Here is an 18,077-nt window from a genome sequence, read left to right as displayed (position 1 = left end):
ATGGCTGATTGGCATTTTAGTTCTATTTAACTCTAACTCAACTTAGATCCATGCTACCTAAAACACCTCAGTCAATATTGACTTCTTCCAGTTGACTAAGGCTTGAGTGCTTCTTAAAGGAGTGAAATTCAAATTTCCACTTGCACTTGTGTGAAGATATGCTTCCTGACATCACCCTAAACTATTTGACTTTAATTTTGAAGTTATTATCCATTCTAGACTCTCCCACTAAAAAAGTATTTTTTTTTCTACTTATCCTATGAACTCATTTAGCCATACAGACATTTTACAAACACAAGAGATTCTGCAGATGCTGGAAATCCAGAGCAACTGAATGAGGCTTTCTTTTTCAGGACATCAGAGAAGTCCTCCTCCTTCAAAGAATGGAGTTTCTCTTCCTCCACCATTGATGCTGCCCTCATCCACATCTCCTTTCTTTCCCAGACGTATGCACGCACATCTTCCTGCAGCCTTAACAGGGGTGGAGTTCCTTTTGTCCTCGCCTACCATCCCATAAGCCTCTGCATCCAACACACCATTCTCGTCAACTTCTGTCATCTTCAACAGGATTCTACCACAAAACACATCTTTACTTCCCCCTCACTCTCTGCTTTCCACAGGGATTGCTCCATCAGTGATTCCCTTGTCCTTTCATCCCTCCCCACTAATCTCCTTCCTGGCACATATCCCTGCAAGCCACAGAAATGCTACACCTGCCCATTCATCTCCTTTCCTTGTTGCACCTCCTTCTTCCCTTTCCCCTATTGTCCACTCTACTCTCCTAAAAAAATTCCTCCTTCAGCTCTTCATCTTTCCTAACCACCTGGCTTCACCTATCACCTTCTAGCTATCCTCCTTCCCCTCCTCACATCTATTTATTCTGGCATCTTCCTCCTTCCTTTCCAGACCTTTAGATGCTGCCTGACCTGCTGAGTTCCTCCAATATTCTGGGTGTGTTGCATTAAACATTTTATAATTCATTCTTAATCTTCTATACTGGTAATATTGTTGAGAAATTAGATTGGATCCTTTGCTTTTTCACTAAAACATTGTTAATTTAGCACAAGTGCTAATTTGGATTCCAGCATCTGCAGTCTCTTGTGTCTAACAATTTGGATGCTCCTCAAGAAATTGTGAAGGTGTTTTCTATCCATGAAAAAGCCCGTAACTGGAACCTGCACTGTTCCCCAGGAGATCAGCTGAAAGACATCACAGCTGCCGCTGTTTTGCAGTGCCGAGAAAGGTATCAGCAATTAGAGGAAGTCAGACAGCTCCAGCAGATGTTAAGGCTACAAACAGACAGGAGGTATCTTGGTGCGGAGGAGGGAAAGGTCCTAGACTTACCGAAATATCAGCGAGATATAAGTCAGTAGGGGCATCGGTCCACCAAATATGAAAAACTTTAGGGTAGATAGTCTGCAAGGCCAGATGGAATATAGCCCAGGTAATTACAGGAAGCAAGTGAAGATATTGCTGTACCTTTGGCAATGATCTTAGTATCCTCACTGGCCACTAGTACCAAAATATTGGAGGGTGACAATTACCAGACTTTGTTTGAGAAAGGTAACAGGGACAAACTTTGGAATTGCAGATCAACAAGACTTACATCAGTGGATGGAAAAAGATTGAAGAGAATTCTTGGAAACAGAGTTTATGACCGTTTTGAAAGAGCAAAGTCCGATAAGGGAAGGTCAGCATAGCCTTGTGGCAAAGACAGCATTGTTGGTCACACTTCACAAGCCTCATTGAGGTAGTGACAAAACAATTGATGAAGGTAGGGCAATCGATGTGGTGTTCATGGACTTTAGTTAGGCATTCAACAGGTTCCCCATTCAGAAAGTCAGGAAGCATGGGATCCAGGGAAATTTGGCTGTGTGGATTGGGAATCAGAAGGCAGATGATAGAAGTAGATGAAGCGTGTTCTGCCTGGAGGTTGGTGAGCAGTGGTTTTCTGCAAGGATCTGTCCTGGAACTCCTGTTCTTTGTGATTTTTTTTAGAAACGACTTGGATGAGGAAGTGGAAGGATGAGTTAGTAAGTTTGCAGATGACACAAATGTTGGTGGTGGCATGGATAGTAGAGATAGTGTCGTGGGTGACAAGTGCATCATCTCTGCAGGCTTTAGGAGATGACCCTCCTTTTGATCAGAGAAGCCACCCAAGTGGAAACTACCTTGTGTGCCAGTCATTGAGTCATACAGCATGGAAATAGGGTGTTTGGCCCCCCCATGTCCAGCACTTGACCCGTAGTCTTTTATACCTAAGCACTTTTCGAAATACTTCTTAAACATTGTCAGAAACTCTACCACTCTCTCCTTGTCGACAGGTGCTATTCAGAATCTACCAGGTACTGTAGTAATATCTTAATGAAGAGTGACAAACTGTGCTGACATTAACTGGGCTGGATGTCTGTGGAAGTGCCTGGTAAATAGAAGCAAGTTTTTCCCCGTGTTCCCAGGAATTGAGCAGTTTTTTTTTATATCTTAATGTGCTTTAAGATTGTGACAGAGAGAGAGAGAGAGAGTGTGTGTGTGTGTGTGTGTGTGTATGTGTGCGCGCGCAAGAGAGAAAGAGTGAGGGAATATGTGAACAAGACAAAGCAAATGAGAGACAAGGGAGAAAAGGGGAGGGAGAGAAATAGGGATCTGATCAATGGTTCTGATTATCCTCAGAACTATAACGTTCACAAGACTGAGACATTGAGTCTGAATTTTGTCCGAAGTTTGAGAAATATTGCGTGAAGCTGTATATTTAATCCTGCTTGGGTTTGGCCTGATTCAACAGGAGGAAATGAGTAATAGGAAGAGCATGAAGTTTTTACTTCCTCCCCTAAAACATACCCCATTGTGAAAGTCTAATTCTATCAAACTTACTGTCTGTCACACCCAAGATACAGACATCCCACCTCTCCTGGAAGTTCCGGGAGTCTCCTGCATATTAATAGCAGCTCCCTGATGCCCGCAAATTATCCTGGAAATCAATTTTTTTGAGCGAGCGAGCAAGAGAGCGAGAGAGGGAGTGATAGAGCGAGCACGAGAGCAACCAGAAGAGAGAGAGCGAGAAAGTGCAAGAGAGAGAGAGAGAGCAAGCAAGAGAGAGAGAGCGCGAGAGGTCGCCATGGGAGAGTGTTCCAAAAAAAGAAAATATAAAACGTACGTCACCCCAGAGTACCCTAAAGTGTACCCCTGCCTAATAGGGGTCAAAAATAATGACAGTGTTGCTCGCTGCACTGTTTGCAACAGTGACTTTTCTATTGTCCATGGTGGGTTAAGACTGTAAAAGACATGTTGAGGTGAGTTTAATAGGTGTCATTCGTTTATTAGCATAGCTAAGGTTATTTAAACTAGCTGGCTATCTGCTAAGGAGCTACTCTATTGCAGACATCCCACCTCTCCCGGAAGTTCCAGGAGTCTCCCGCAAATTGATGGTGCTACCTCCCTGAAATGAGTTTTTGCAGGGTGGGATGTCTGAAGATATTGCAATGGAGTAACCAGATTATAACTAGAGGAATTGTTTCATGATTTGGGATGTGATTCAAAATCATGATTTAACATCTTAAAAATGATATCAATGGCAATCAGGAGTTCTGGACTTAAAGATGAAAAAGCTGAAATACTGCTGCTGAGGCCAAGTGGGGACAGGCTGTGCAAAAAAAAAGTGATAAATCTTTAGGGGGACTAGGGAGAATGGGAAAGACTAATTCAGTGCCAAGAAGTTAAGTTTGCTGTAGGGCTACTTGGCTGAATGCAAGAGATAAGTAACATGGGGGAATCTTTCTCCATGCTTCCATGGCAGGGAGAGGGCAAGGCTGGGGTTTTGTGGAGCAGGGAGAACATGGGCTCCATTCTGGCGGCAATGTAAGCTCATCTGCAAGTGCTCAGTGACAACGCAGCACTGGCTTGGGTGACCGCTGTTGAGGAGGGACAGGCAGAGGCCAAACTTCTTTCACAATCTGCTTCTGACCCAGACAGAAGTCTGGTCTCTGCCGCACTGGAACAACTTGATCCTCCTTAGCAAGAACAATCTGCTACCAGAAACAACATAACACCCTTACTGAACTGAGTATCCGTCATGGGGAAAGAAATTATTTGAAGCTCTTATTAAAGACATTATAGTGTATATACTCAGATATTTAAACCTAATTTGTGGAAAGGTACACTTATGAGGTTTGAGGCTTAAATTAAAGCACAGCCCACTTGTTGATGGAGTGGAATAATTAAGGATCATTCATCTATGCTACAATACTCACAATGTAGTAATTGTGTATTATGTGTTGACTGGAAGAATAATACATTGTTTAAACTTCAATGACAGAAAACTAATGAGACTTCAGCCTCCAGATATCAAAACTATGTATTGTGCATGGACAGATTGGAGGTTACATGCAAGCACAATTATGCCAGGTATTGTGCAGTGCCAGGGAATGACTGGCAACATCTTTAGTTATTGTCTAAGTTGGCTTTTGAAGCAGCTTAATCTAACATAATTGCAGAATGGATATTTGAAGGAAAAAAATTTGCTTGTACGAAGAGTCTTAACCCCGACAATGTATAAAGATCTGAAAACTGCCAAAAGAACAAGAATTAGAACTGCATCACAGAAAAAAATTAGCATTTCCCCAATGTCCACTCCTGGGTTGCTTTTGATTGCTTGAAGGAATCAGAGAAAATTTCCCATGTTTTTCCTCCCCATTGTTCTTCAGGTATTCCTCCTTGTTATAAACCTCAGGGGATTATACAAAGTACCTAGTCATAATGCTTCAGGAATCCTGAGTGAAGCAAGCTTTTTCAACGAGATATCAGCTTCAGCCCATTTCTCTTGCGTATTTTACATGCTGAACAAGTGATTCAGAATGTTGCAAGCCTCTGCATTACACAGTAATGGAATTTTCTTCCAAAGGAAGTTGCTTTAATTTATTGATGTGATTCATAAGCTGGTGACAGAACAAACCTGAGATACAGCAACTCTTTTGGTCCTAATAACTGTTGCGAATCAAGTGCAGCTGGGATCACAAGCAAGTGTCTGATAATAAACAGGCCTCCTGATTTTCATCTTCCTTGGCTCCATCATGACTCTGTACATTCCATCCTTCCTACCTGGATTTAAGATTTATAACTTCTGATCTCGCTCAGAGATCAGGCACAATAGTCTAGGTTGGCATTTCATCAAAGTACTCAAGGAGTATTGCATATGAGAAGTGAAAATCTTTGAATGGCATTTAAACCATGTCCCTCCAATGAACATAGACAATCCCAAAGCACATTTTGAAGCGAGGAATTACCCTGGATGTCCCGTCTAATAGTTATCTCTCAACGAATGACATTAAAATAAATGAACGAGTTGGTTCACGAGGCTATTGTATATGAGTTGGCTGCTGCATCTCCTACATTACTTCGACAATGATGCACTTCAGAAGTACAGTACATCCCCACATTATGGAAGAGTTGTGTTCCTAGCAGAACATTCGTGTTGTGATTTTCTGTCTCATGACCCTTAATTAAAAAAAAGACATTCTTTCTTTCACAATTTATGTTTATTTGGACACTTTTTCTGTCTCAAATTCTTTAAGAATGAACTTTTATTCCAAACTCATAATCTTGGTAGTGATTTGTGAATTCAAAAAAGTTGAGTTACCATTACCCAATCTACTGCAATGTGGATACTCACTGTAGTTTAGTTGTACAGAGTCTTTGGGAATGCTGGAAGGTGCGTTAGAAATGCTAGAATAAAATTTTGGAACATTGTCGCACCATGACCATAAGAACAAGGTAGCAATGAAACAGGTACTTCAGATGTCTCCAGCCTCTGGAAGGTGAAAACATTTACAGGGAGGGGGCAATGAAAATCAAGAGGTGGCTAGATCCTCAGAAGTGACGATGGTGCCTGAGCCAAAGAACAAAAATTGTCATGGGGGTTTCTTTCCCAGTTATCGAGTCATATAATAATACAACCTGGACAGAGACCCTTCAGTCCATCTGGTCCATGCCAACTGAGATGCCCATCTAAGCTAGTCCCATTCGCTTGCATTTGGCCCATATCTTTTCAAACCTTTCCTATCTGTGCATCCGTCCATGTGTCCATTAAATGTTGGCAACATACCTGCAACAACCACTTCCTCTGGCAACTCATTCCATTTACAGACCACCCTCTGGGGGGAAAAATTTTGCCCTTGGTTTCTTATAAAATCTCTCCCCTCTTACCCTATACCCTCTAACATTTGATTCCCCAGCCCCAGGGAAAAAACTGTGTGCATTTGCTCTATCTATGTCTTCATGATTTTATGCATTTCTATAATATCATACCTCTTCTCTCCTATGCTCCAATGGATAAAGTCGTAGCCTGCGCAGCCTGTCCTATAACTCTGTCCCGTGAGTTCTGGTAACAATTTTGTGATTTTCTTTCTGCAGTCTTTCTTGCTTAAATTGCTGTCTTTTCTTGGTGTGATTTGAGCTCTTTAGAACCAGATGATGTAAGAGAGTTTGCAAGCATCTCCAGGTTAGAGGCAATCAACATGCCCAAGAAGCAGAGGCAAAATATTCCATAAAGTATCAACCCTCTCAAAGACCTGCACCGGCTCAGTTCATTTGCAGGAGATGCAGCACCACCATTTGCACCATTTGCAGCACCACTTGTCATTAACGACATTGCTGGTAAGACCAATGACACAATACAAATTTCATTGCTTACTTAGACAGAAGTGGCTCCAAAAAAGAAGCTACTATTAAATTTGTGCCCACTATTAGATTGTAAACTGGCTGGTGGCACAGTGACATCAGCGTCGGACTCCGGAGCGAAGATTCCCGAGTTTGAATCCAGTCGGGCTACTTCCGGGCACGCTTTCCATCTGTGCCGAGTTGAGTGCCGAGCTCTCGGGCCAGCTGAGTGGCTGCTAGCCACTCCAAGCTAGGTAGGGATCCGGCTGTTTCTGTAGCCAGCTGAGGTTGCTGGCTGATTTGCGACTTGGAGCAACCCTGATGCAGAGATGGAACTGTCTGTCGTTCTTTGGTGTTCGTCTCTTCTTGTCCTCGCCACCGTGGGGTAAGTCAGGCCGTTCTGCCGTTGCCCTGCAGGGGGGATCTGTCTTGTCCTGTCCTCGCCTCTGTGAGGTAAGTCAGGCCATTCTGCCGTTGCCCTGCGGGGGGGATCTGTCTTGTCCTGTCCTCGCCTCTGTGGGGTAAGTCAGGCCATTCTGCCGTTGCCCTGCGGGGGGCGTCCTGTCTTGTCTTGTCTTTGCCTCTGTTGGGTAAGTCCGGCTGTTCTGCTGTTACCCAACGGATGGGCCTGTCCCACCTTGGTGTGGAGATAAAGTTGAGTCCCAGCTTGTCTAAGGATAAGTCCTGGCTCTATGTCTATGTACTGTCCAGTCTCATGTTAGTATTGTGTTAAAGATGAGTCCCGGCTTTTTGAAGAATAAATCCTGGCTCTATGTTGATGGACAGTTCCCAGTCTGTCTCCGAGCTCCAGCCTCCAAGTTATCAGCCTCCACATTCCAAGACCCCAGCTCCCAGCCTCAAGCCTCAAGACCCAGACCCCAGCCTCAAGCCTCAAGACCTAGACCCCAGCCTGCAGCCCCAAGCCTGTAGACCCCAGCCATGTCCTGTCCTGTAGTCATGTCATGACCTTGCCTGGTTCTGGGGCCCGAGCCCGAGGCAGGACCCAGGTTCTGGGTCCTTGTCCAGTCTCTCACTTGGAGCCCAAGCCCAGGCTCCTAGTGCATTGTTCCTTGTCTGGGTTCCTTGTTTTGTCCATGTCCTAGCCCAAATCTGCGTTCTTGTCCCTGCTCCTTGTCTGTATCCTGTCACGTCCATACTCTAGTAGTAATGACGTTGGGTCATTGATTAGCCTCTGTGATCAGTCTGAGTTGGCATCTGGGACCAGAGTTAACCACCCAAAGAGTGAGGCCATGCTCGTCGGCAAATGGCCTGACTTGTCTGTCCAGTGCGCCCCTTCACCGTCAGGTCTCATCACCTGAAGGTGCTGGGGGTCCAATTCAGAGCAGCCAAGGTGGACAACAAGAATTGTCTGGAGTGGACTGGGTAGGTAAAACAGAAATTGGACTGTGGGGAAGGTGCTCCCTATTGATAACTGGGAAGAACATGGTCATCTGGTGTGAGGTGCCTGCAGACACTGGATCACAGTTTTAGGCTCTTCATCTAAGAAAAGATGTGCTGGCATTGGAGAGGGTTCAAAGGAGGTTCACAAGGATGATTCCAGGAATAAAAGGGTTATCATGCGAGGAATGTTCGATGGCTCTGGGTGTGTACTCATTGGAGCTTAGAAGGATGAGGGGGGATCTCTTTGAAACCTTTCAAAATGTTGAAAGACCTAGACATGGTAGATGCGGAAAGGATGTTTCTCATGGTGGGGGAGTCTAGGACAAGAGGGCACAGCCTCAGGATAGAGGGATGTCCATTTAAAACAGATGCGGAGAAATTTCTTTAGCCAGAAGGTGGTGAATTTGTGGAATTTATTACCACAGGCTGCTGTGAAGACCAGGACATTGGGTGTATTTAAGGCAGAGCTTTATAGGCAATTGATTGGACGTGGCATCAAAGGTTACAGGGAGAAGATCGGGGAGTGGGGCTGAGGAGGGAAAAGAAGGATGAGTGCCAGAGCATACTCGATGGGCCAAATGGTCTCATTCTGTCCCTATGTCTTATGGTCTTAGTGGTTCCCCGAGCCGACTGTCCAGACATTCTGACAGAATTCCTCATTACAAGACCTCACCAACAGACATCAAGACCTTGCCTGGTTGGTGGTGAGAGGGGCCCTCCCAGTCAGGTCCTTCCTGCATAGCCAGAGCATCACTCCCTCTGTGTGCTGCCTGTGGAGAAGAAATGGCAGCTCTCTTGTTTGCTGGCTGTGGGTTTGTGACGAGGTGTGGAGAAACACAACCGAGAAAATCTGCAGATGCTGGAAATCAAAGCAACACACACAAAATGCTGGAGGAACTCAACAAACCAGGCAGCATCTTTGGAAAACAGTAAACAGTGGACATTTTTGGTTGAGACCCTTCATCAGGACTGGAGAAAGATGACTTCATCCTGAGTAGCTCTTTGACGGAGGGCTGTATGATCTACGGGGCTGTTCCAGGGTTACACGTGGAGATGAACATCAAGAGCTGTTGGCAGATCATCAGCTTGGTGAAAGACACCCTGTGGTCTGCCCAAAACATGTTGGTCTGCTGGCACATTGAGACGTCCGTAGAGGAAGGCTGTCGACTGGCACATTTCAGGTTGCAGGAGTATGTGCTGAGGGACACACTGAAGTTCGGTGCAGCCGAAACATCAGAGTAGGATCCTTGTGCGGCTGGAGGGAGACGGTGAGGGAGAGCGGCAACAGAGTTGTTGGTGTGTAGGAATGCAAACAAACAGCACTGAAAGCATTGACTATGAATATACAAATAAAAAGCTATTGCACAGTTTATTCTTGTATTGTTTTGTTATGAATAAAGTTTAGTTTAAGGTCTCTAAATACTCAAATTTACATCAGCTGTTAAATCTCATGCAACCATTGGTTATAAATGTTATATAGTAAGTGCAAAGTTTTAATAAGGATCAGTTTTACTATGACTGACACATATCGTGAAATTTTTTGTTTGTGGCAGCAGAAAAACATTAAAAATACTATAAATTACAATAAAAAGTAAATAAATTCTGCCAAACATAAACACAAGAGATTCTGTTGATGCTGGAAATCTAGAGCAACACAGCATCTACTGTATGAAAATGAATAAACAGTTGATGTTCAGCCCAAGACTCGGCACTGGAGAGGAACGGGGAAGACACCTGAATAAAAAGGTGAGGGGAGGAGAACTATCTAGAAGGTGATAGGTGAAGCCAAAAGGGTGGAATTGTTAAAGGGCTGGAGAAGAAAGAATCTGGTTAGAAGAGGAGAGTGGACGATGGGAGAAAAGGAAGAAGGAAGGGCACTGGGGGGGGAGGGGAGGTGAGTGGCAGGAGAGGAGAAGAGATAAGAGGCCAGAGTGGGGAGTAGAAGAAGAGAGAAGGGGAAGGGGAAAAGAAAAGAAAACACAAGAAGGAGAAATTGGTGTTCATGACATCAGGTTAAAGTTACCTAAATGGAATACAAGGTGTTGCTCCTCCATGCTGAGACTGGCCTTATCGTGGCAGAAGAAGAGATGAATAGTGACGTAGGGATCATGGGTTCATGGACTATTCAGAAATATAATGCAGAGGGGAAGAAGCTGTTCTTGAACCATTGACTATGTGGCTTCGGGCTTTTGTGTCTCTTCAGTGGCAATTGTGAGAAGAAGGCATGTCCCAGTTGGTGAGGATTCTTGGGGCACTGCATTTTGAAGGGAGGCTTGTGCCTGTGATGGATCTGACTGAGTCTACACACCTCTTCAGCCCCTTTCAATCCTCTGCATTGGAGCCTCCAGACCAGCTGGTGATGCAGCCAATCAGAATGCTCTTCATTGTTCATCTGTAGAAACTTGCTAGAGGCTATGGTGACATACTAAATCATCAATTCCGAATGAAGTAAGGCTCTCTCTTATCGCATTCTCTCTTTATATGGTCCCTCTACATACTGATTAAGAAAGAAAACTTCCCTGAACACATTTGACAAATTCTACCCCAACCAATCCCAAATTATGCATGGGAATCTCAGTCCAATATGTGAAAAGTTAAGATCACTTATTATCATAACCTAGTATTTTTGGCAACTGTCTGCTATCACTCTACAAATTAGTTTCCCTAAATCCTGCTGACAACTGGGAATAATATAGTCTCATTAACATGATCACCCCTTTCTTATTCCTCAGCTGCATTTATATTGCCTCAATATAGGCGAGCCCTCCAATACGTCATCTCTGAGCACTGCCAAGACATTTTCCCTGATGAGTAATGCCACCTTCCCTTTTATACCTTGCTCTCTATTATTTCCAAAACATTGGAACTCCAGAACATTGAGCTGCCTGTCCTGCCCTTCCTGTAAATACGTCTTTTCGTACTCATCCATGCTCTAAGCTCATCTGCCTTATCTAGAATACACCTTGCATTGAAGTAGATGCAACTCAGAATATTAGTCCCAACATGCTCATCAACTTTCCTACCTTTGCTTGGAGAGGAGAAGAAACTCTTCCTAATTCTGAAATCACATCTTCTCTCCAACTTGCTGCTGACTTTTCACCTATTTTTTTTAAATCTGGGAGCTGAAAATAAACATCCTTGCTTGAATGTTTTTGCTCCAATTTCTGTCAGTAAGACAGGGTTAAGCTCAAGTTGAAAAAGTGATCATATCCACAAGCTGATAAACGACCTGAAATGAGGTCAACCAAATACCTTGATTTTTAACATGCTTTACCTTTCTACTCTTTTAATTTCTTTTATTTTCCTTGAATATGCTTAATTTTATTAATCCATTTTCCATACTAGGCTATGCATGTAGCTATTGCAGAGATGCAATTTATTTACTGCATCCAGTTCTCCCGATGTGGCCTTCTATATATTGGTGAGACCCGACGCAGATTGGGAGACCGTTTTGCTGAACACCTACCCTCTGTCCGCCAGAGAAAGCAGGGTCTCCCAGTGGCCACACATTTCAATTCCACATCCCATTCCCATTCTGTCATGTCTATCCACGGCTTCCTCTACTGTAAAGATGAAGCCACACTCAGGTTGGAGGAACAACATCTTATATTCCCTCTGGGTAGCCTCCAACCTGATGGCATGAACATTGACTTCTCTAACTTCTGCTAATGTCCCACCTCCCCCTCGTACCCCATTGGTTATTTATTTTTATACACACATTCTTTCTCTCCCTCTCCTTTTTCTCCCTCTGTCCCTCTGACTATACCCCTTACCCATCCTCTGGGTTCCCCCTCCTTCCTTCTCCCGGGGCCTCCTGTCCCATGATCCTCTCATATCCCCTTTGCCTATCACCTGTCCAGCTCTTGGCTCTATCCCTCCCCCTCCTGTCTTCTCCTATCATTCTGGATCCCCCCCTCCCCCTTCCACTTTCAAATCTCTTACTAGCTCTTCCTTCAGTTAGTCCTGACAAAGGGTCTCGGCCCGAAACGTCGACTGTACCTCTTCCTAGAGATGCTGCCTGGCCTGCTGCGTTCACCAGCAACTTTGATGTGTGTTGCTTGAATTTCCAGCATCTGCAGAATTCCTCTTGTTTGCAATTTATTTGACTGTTTTAACATCATTGTGCAACCTACTATCAGTCAGCAGCCCAGCATCTCCATAGCAGCAGCCAAACTGTTCCCATTATTTTCTATTTTAACCCTTAAATGCTGCTCATGGTTGCTCTCGGGCCATTACGAAAAGAGAAAACAATTGTGAAAAATGCCATTTTCTATGCAACTTCCTCCCAATGAGGATAGAACATTAGATTTAGTAACAGGTTTAAGACATAAAGATCACCACCATTACCTCACTTTTGCCGAATAACCAAGGATACGATGACACTGTATTCCATCGGTGATGCACAAAGGTGAATAATGGCAGCTTTCTGAGAAACGACATTCCAGGAACTGAACCAAATGACAAAACAAAACAGATTTATCTTAACTACTTCTGCTGCCATGATGGGGAAACATGACTTAAAAAATTGTGATGCAGCAGCATTGGGTAATGACATCCATTCATTTCTGGGAACTTGGTTCAGATTCAAACTCTTATAGCTGAAATTCTTCCTTTTCCGCTGGGTCTAGGTAGAAAGACCATCACTTTTAGTTGCCTTCTACAGTTTGGAAAGAACCATAAGAAACAGAAACAGGAATAGACTGAAAACACAAACAGGAGAAAATCTGCAGATGCTGGAAATCCAAGCAACACACACAAAATGCTGGAGAAACTCAGCAGGCCAGGCAGCGTCTATGGGAAAGAGTACAGTCAACGCTTCGGGGCAAGACCCTTCAGCAGGACGTTTTCCATAGATGCTGCCTGGCCTGCTGAGTTCCTCCACCATTTTGTGTGTGTTGACAGGAATGGACTGGTTGGCCCTTAAGCCTGTGATGTCATTCAGTAAGATCATGGCAAATCGAGGTTCCTCAAGTCCAATTTCCTGTCCTCTTTCCATAACCTTTAATTGCCACACATTAAAAATCCTATCTCACTATTTAATATAGTCAACAATATAGTCTCCACTGCACTTGGAGGCAAGAGAATCCAACTATTCACACCCTTTGAGAGAAGAAATGCTTTATAATCTGCTTAAATGGTTTTTCATTGATATATTGTATCTTTATTCTACTGTGAATGCTCGCTAGAAAATGAAACCTAGGGTAGTATATGGTGACATATCCTTACATCGATAATAAATTTACTTTGAACTTAAATTGATGCTCCCTTCTTTTGACAGCAAGGTCTCATCTGAACTCACTCATGAGAGTAAACAGTCCCAGTATTTACATTGTCGTTTACCCGGTATTAATCCCTAAAGAATTTATTAATCTCAATAAATTTGACTCTGATTCTTGAAATCATAGACACAGACTATTAAATTTTTCCTTATATTCCCTCCGTACCCAATATCACCCAAGTGAACATCATCTGATAACATAACCCCTTCCATTGATAATATATCTTTTCTTAAATGAAGACACCAGAATTGTTCACAGTAGTTAGATGTAGTCTCACCAGCGCCTTGCACAATGTACTAAAACTCACCAACTCCTGAACTAGAAGCCAGCCTTTCCCATGACCTGTTGAAACCTTATGCTAGTTTCAATGCACACTCAATGCCTCGATTATTAACTGCACAAGACCAAAAAACATAGGAGCTGAAATAGATCATTCAACCTATCAAGTCCGTTCTGCCATTCCATCATGGCTGATTTATTACCCCTGAAACCCCCTGGTGTCCTTGGCTGCATAAATCTAGGGACGACAACCTCCAGAGACTGAGGCGCTCTCCCACTCCAAACCCCTGTTTGTGTGGAGGCTGGGTAATTTGCTACTCTGTTACGAATTAGTGCCACAACATAACAAACAGTACACTGCATATGATTAAAAGATTGTATTTGTGAATCTTAATTTGCTAAAGGGTTAGTAAAGAAAAGAACAAAGAAAAGAGAGAAGGGCCCATTTTAACGAAACAGTCAAATGTGCACAAGTTTTAGCTCAAAGTTTCTCCATATTCACCGATCCTCAATCGATCTCAACCCTGGCTTTGTCAAATCACGGTCCCGCTCTGTGTCAAATCCTACAACCTCTTCTGTCCTGTGTCTTCCCTCTTCATCTCCTCTCGAACCAAAGCCTCAAGCCCAACCTTGGTGTCCCTCACCAGAGAAACCTCCCCTTAATTCGACCATCTAATTGGATGGCAGACATAACCCAAACAAGCTGAAAACAACAGAACAGACTGCTCTTACAGAACTGCTAAATGAAGTACATACAGCATAGCAGTAAAAATGTGAACCAGGGCATTACACCCCTTTCTATCCCATTCTCCTGTCTTCTCCCCATAATCTTTGACGCCCTGACTACTCAAGAACCACTGCTTTAAACATACCCAATGAGTTTGCCTCCACAGCCATCTTTTGTAATGAATTCCACAGATTCACCACTCTCTGGCTAAAGAAATTTCTCCTCATCTCTCTTCTAAATGGATGTCCATCTATTCTGAGACAGTGCCCTTTAGTCCTACACTAATGCACTATAGGAAACATCCATTCCACATCTACTCGGGCTAAGCCTTTCAATATTTGATAGGTTTCAATGAGATCCACCCCTCATTCTTCTACATTCCAGTGAGTACAGGGCCATGGCCATCGAACGCTCCTCATATGTTAACCCTTTCATTCCTGGGATCAATCTCATGAGCTTCTCTAGACTCTCTCCAACGCTAACACATCTTTTCTGAGATAAAGGGCCCAAAACTGCTCACAATACTCCAAGTATGACCAATGCCCTACAAAGCCTCAGCATTACATCCTTGTTTTTATTTTCTAGTCCTCTCAAAATGAATGCTAACATTGTATTTGCCTTCATTATTACCAACTCAATGTGCAGGTTAACCTTTAGGGAATCCTGCACAAGGACTCCCAAGTCCACTTGCCCCTCTGATTTTTGAATTTTCTTCCTGTTTAGATAACAGTTTATGCCTTTATTCCTTTTACCAAAGCACATAATCATCCACTTCTTGGCACTATATTTCATCTGTGAATTATTTGCCCATTCTTCCAATCTGCCTACGTCCCTCTGCAGACTTCCTGCTTCCTCAACATGACCTGCCCCTCCACCTACCTTCGTATCATCCACGATTCTGGCCACAAACCCATCGATTCCACCATCCAAATCATTGACATGTAATGTGAAAAGAAGCGGTCTCAATACCGAACCATGAGGAACACCACTAGTTATTGGCACCAAACCAGAAAAGGCTCCCGTTATACCCACTCTTTGCCTCCTTCCATGCTTCCCCGTAATACCATGGGCTTTTATCTTGTAAAGCAGTCTCATTTGCGGTACCTTGTCAAAAGCCTTCTGTAAGTCCTAGAAACAACATCCACTGACTCTCCTTTTCATTCCTGTCTGTTATTTTCCCAAATTCCAACAAATTGTCAGGGAAGATTTCCCTTTAAGGAAACCATATCGACTTTGGTCTATTTCATCATGTGCCTTCAAGTATCCCAAAACCTCCTCCTTAATAATGGACTCCAACATCTCCCCCACCACTGATGGCAGACTAACTGGGCTATCATTTTCTTTCTTCTGCCTCCCTGCATTCTTAAAGAGTGGAGTGACATTTACAATTTCTCATCCCTCCAGCCCTTTCAGCTTCCCAAGCACCTTCTGCCCCCTAACACTCTATATAGTGTTTTCTACAGTGAAGACTGATGCAAAATACTTACTAAGCTCATCCACCATTTTTGTCCCCCATTACTACCTCTCCAGCATTATTTTCCAGTGGTTTGAAATCCACTCTCGTCTCTCTTTTACTTTTTATATATCTGAAAAAAAAACCTTTGTTTTTTCTCTTTTATATTCTTGGCTAGGTTACCTTTATATTTCACCTTTTCTTTCCTTATGGTTTTTTTTACTTGCTTTCTGTCAGTTTTTAGAAGTTTCCCAATTCTCTGACATCCTATTATTCTTTTGCTATATTATATTCCCTCTCTTTTGCTTTCTTTAACTTCCCTCATCAGCCACAGTTGTGCCATCCTCTCATTAGAATATTTTTTCATCTTTGGGATGTATCTAACCTGTGCCTTCAGAATTGCTCCCAGAAACTCCAGCCATTGCTGTTCCACTGTCATCCCTGCTAGTGTTCCCTTCTAAATAACTTTGGCCAGATCCTCTATGCCTGCACATCTGCTCATTAACACAAATATCTAATCAGCTAACCATGGGGCAGTAACTCAATGCATAAGTGCATGCAGACATGGTGATGAGATACAGTTGTTGTTCAGACCAAATATTAGAATGGGATGAAATGTGATCTTAGTCACTTCGACTGTGGAATGATTGTTAGTGCCAGACAGGGTGGTTGGTTTGAGTATCTCAGAAACTGCTGTTCTCCTGAGATTTTCACACAATAGTCTCTAGAGTTTACAGAGAATGGTGCGAAAAACAAAACATCCAGTGAGCGGCAGCTCTGTGGGTGAAATCACCTTGTTAATGAGAGAGGTCGGAGGAGGATGGCCAGACTGATCCAAGCTGACAGGAAGGCGACAGTAACTCAAATAACCACACATTACAAGAGTCATGTCAAAAGAGCATCTCTGAACACAAATCACATGGAACCTTGAAGTGGAAGGTATTGATCACTTTATTAGCTATAGTAGGTAACTCATAAAGTGATCATTGAGTGCATGTGTGTTCTATTCTTACCTCCACAATAGTTGATCCTAACAATTTTCTCTGAATAAACATTAGACTCTGCAGCCTAGAGTGATCAGCTTTTTGCCTCTCATTCTTTTTTGAATGAGGCTTTCATGTTGGTGGTTTACTGATTTCTGGTCTGTTTGTAGGTTCTACCAATTCATAGAAGACTATAAGATTTTAGGATCCTCATAGGTCAACTGGATGGTGGGTTGAAGATATGTCTCTACCAAAGGAGGTTTAAGGTGCTCCTTCTCTCCGCTGGCCTGCAGGCCACTCTTGGGGAAGGTGTAGCATCTGTTTAGCACCCCCACCCACTGATCAGGGTCACATGAAGCCATGGGAGCAGGTGGTGGATGGTCGTATGAGTAGCTGGTGAATATCACAAGTCCTGATTGTGTGACCACTGACGCCAGGCAGACAATCTCTGTCGAGTATTGATAATGGCTGGGGGCACCCATCTTTTAAAGGCACTGCCCAGAACAAGACAATGGCAAATGACTTCTGTAGAAAATTTGCCGAACAATCATGGTCAAGACCATGATCACCATGTCTTACAACACGGCACATAACTATGATCATGATGATGAGAGTATGTAAATAATGAGGACCAGGGAACCTATCAATCTTCAGCTTTGTCAGTTAGCCTTATAAGTTTCCAGTGATGGTGCTGAATTCCTCCCCGGCACTTTTGAGTATTAAGGAAATGTTTATTGCATGTTCTATTGTAAAGAGTGATGAAAAGTATCTGTCTAACTCATCTGACATTTCCTTGTAACTATTCTTCATTTTCTTGTGTTCCCTTTGTCCAGTCTCTTCCATTTTAAATATCAAATATGTGCATATTATCAATCTACAAGATGACATAAGATGATGAGGGGCGTTGATCGTGTGGATAGTCAGAGGCTTTTTCCCAGGGCTGGAATGGCGAGCACGAGAGGGCACAGTTTTAAGGTGTTTGGAAGTAGGTACAGAGGAGATGTCAGGAGTAAATTTTTTACCCAGAGAGTGGTGAATGCATGGAATGGGCTGCCGGCGATGGTGGTGGAGGTGGATACGATAAGGTCTTTTAAGATACTCCTGGATAGGGACACGGAGCCTAGAAAAATAGAGAGCAATAGGTGACCCTAGGTAATTTCTAAGGTAAGGACGTGTTCGACACAGCTTTGTGGGCCGAAGGGCCTGTATTGTGTCGTAGGTGTTCTATGTTTCTATGTTTTTATGTTTCTACATCATGTGCCTCCAAACTGGTCCACAGTAGCTAAGGAGTGCCTTGATTTTGA

Source organism: Mobula birostris, chromosome 9, assembly GCF_030028105.1.
Source record: "Mobula birostris isolate sMobBir1 chromosome 9, sMobBir1.hap1, whole genome shotgun sequence".
NCBI classification, from domain to species: domain Eukaryota; kingdom Metazoa; phylum Chordata; class Chondrichthyes; order Myliobatiformes; family Myliobatidae; genus Mobula; species Mobula birostris.
This window is presented reverse-complemented; position numbering follows the sequence as displayed.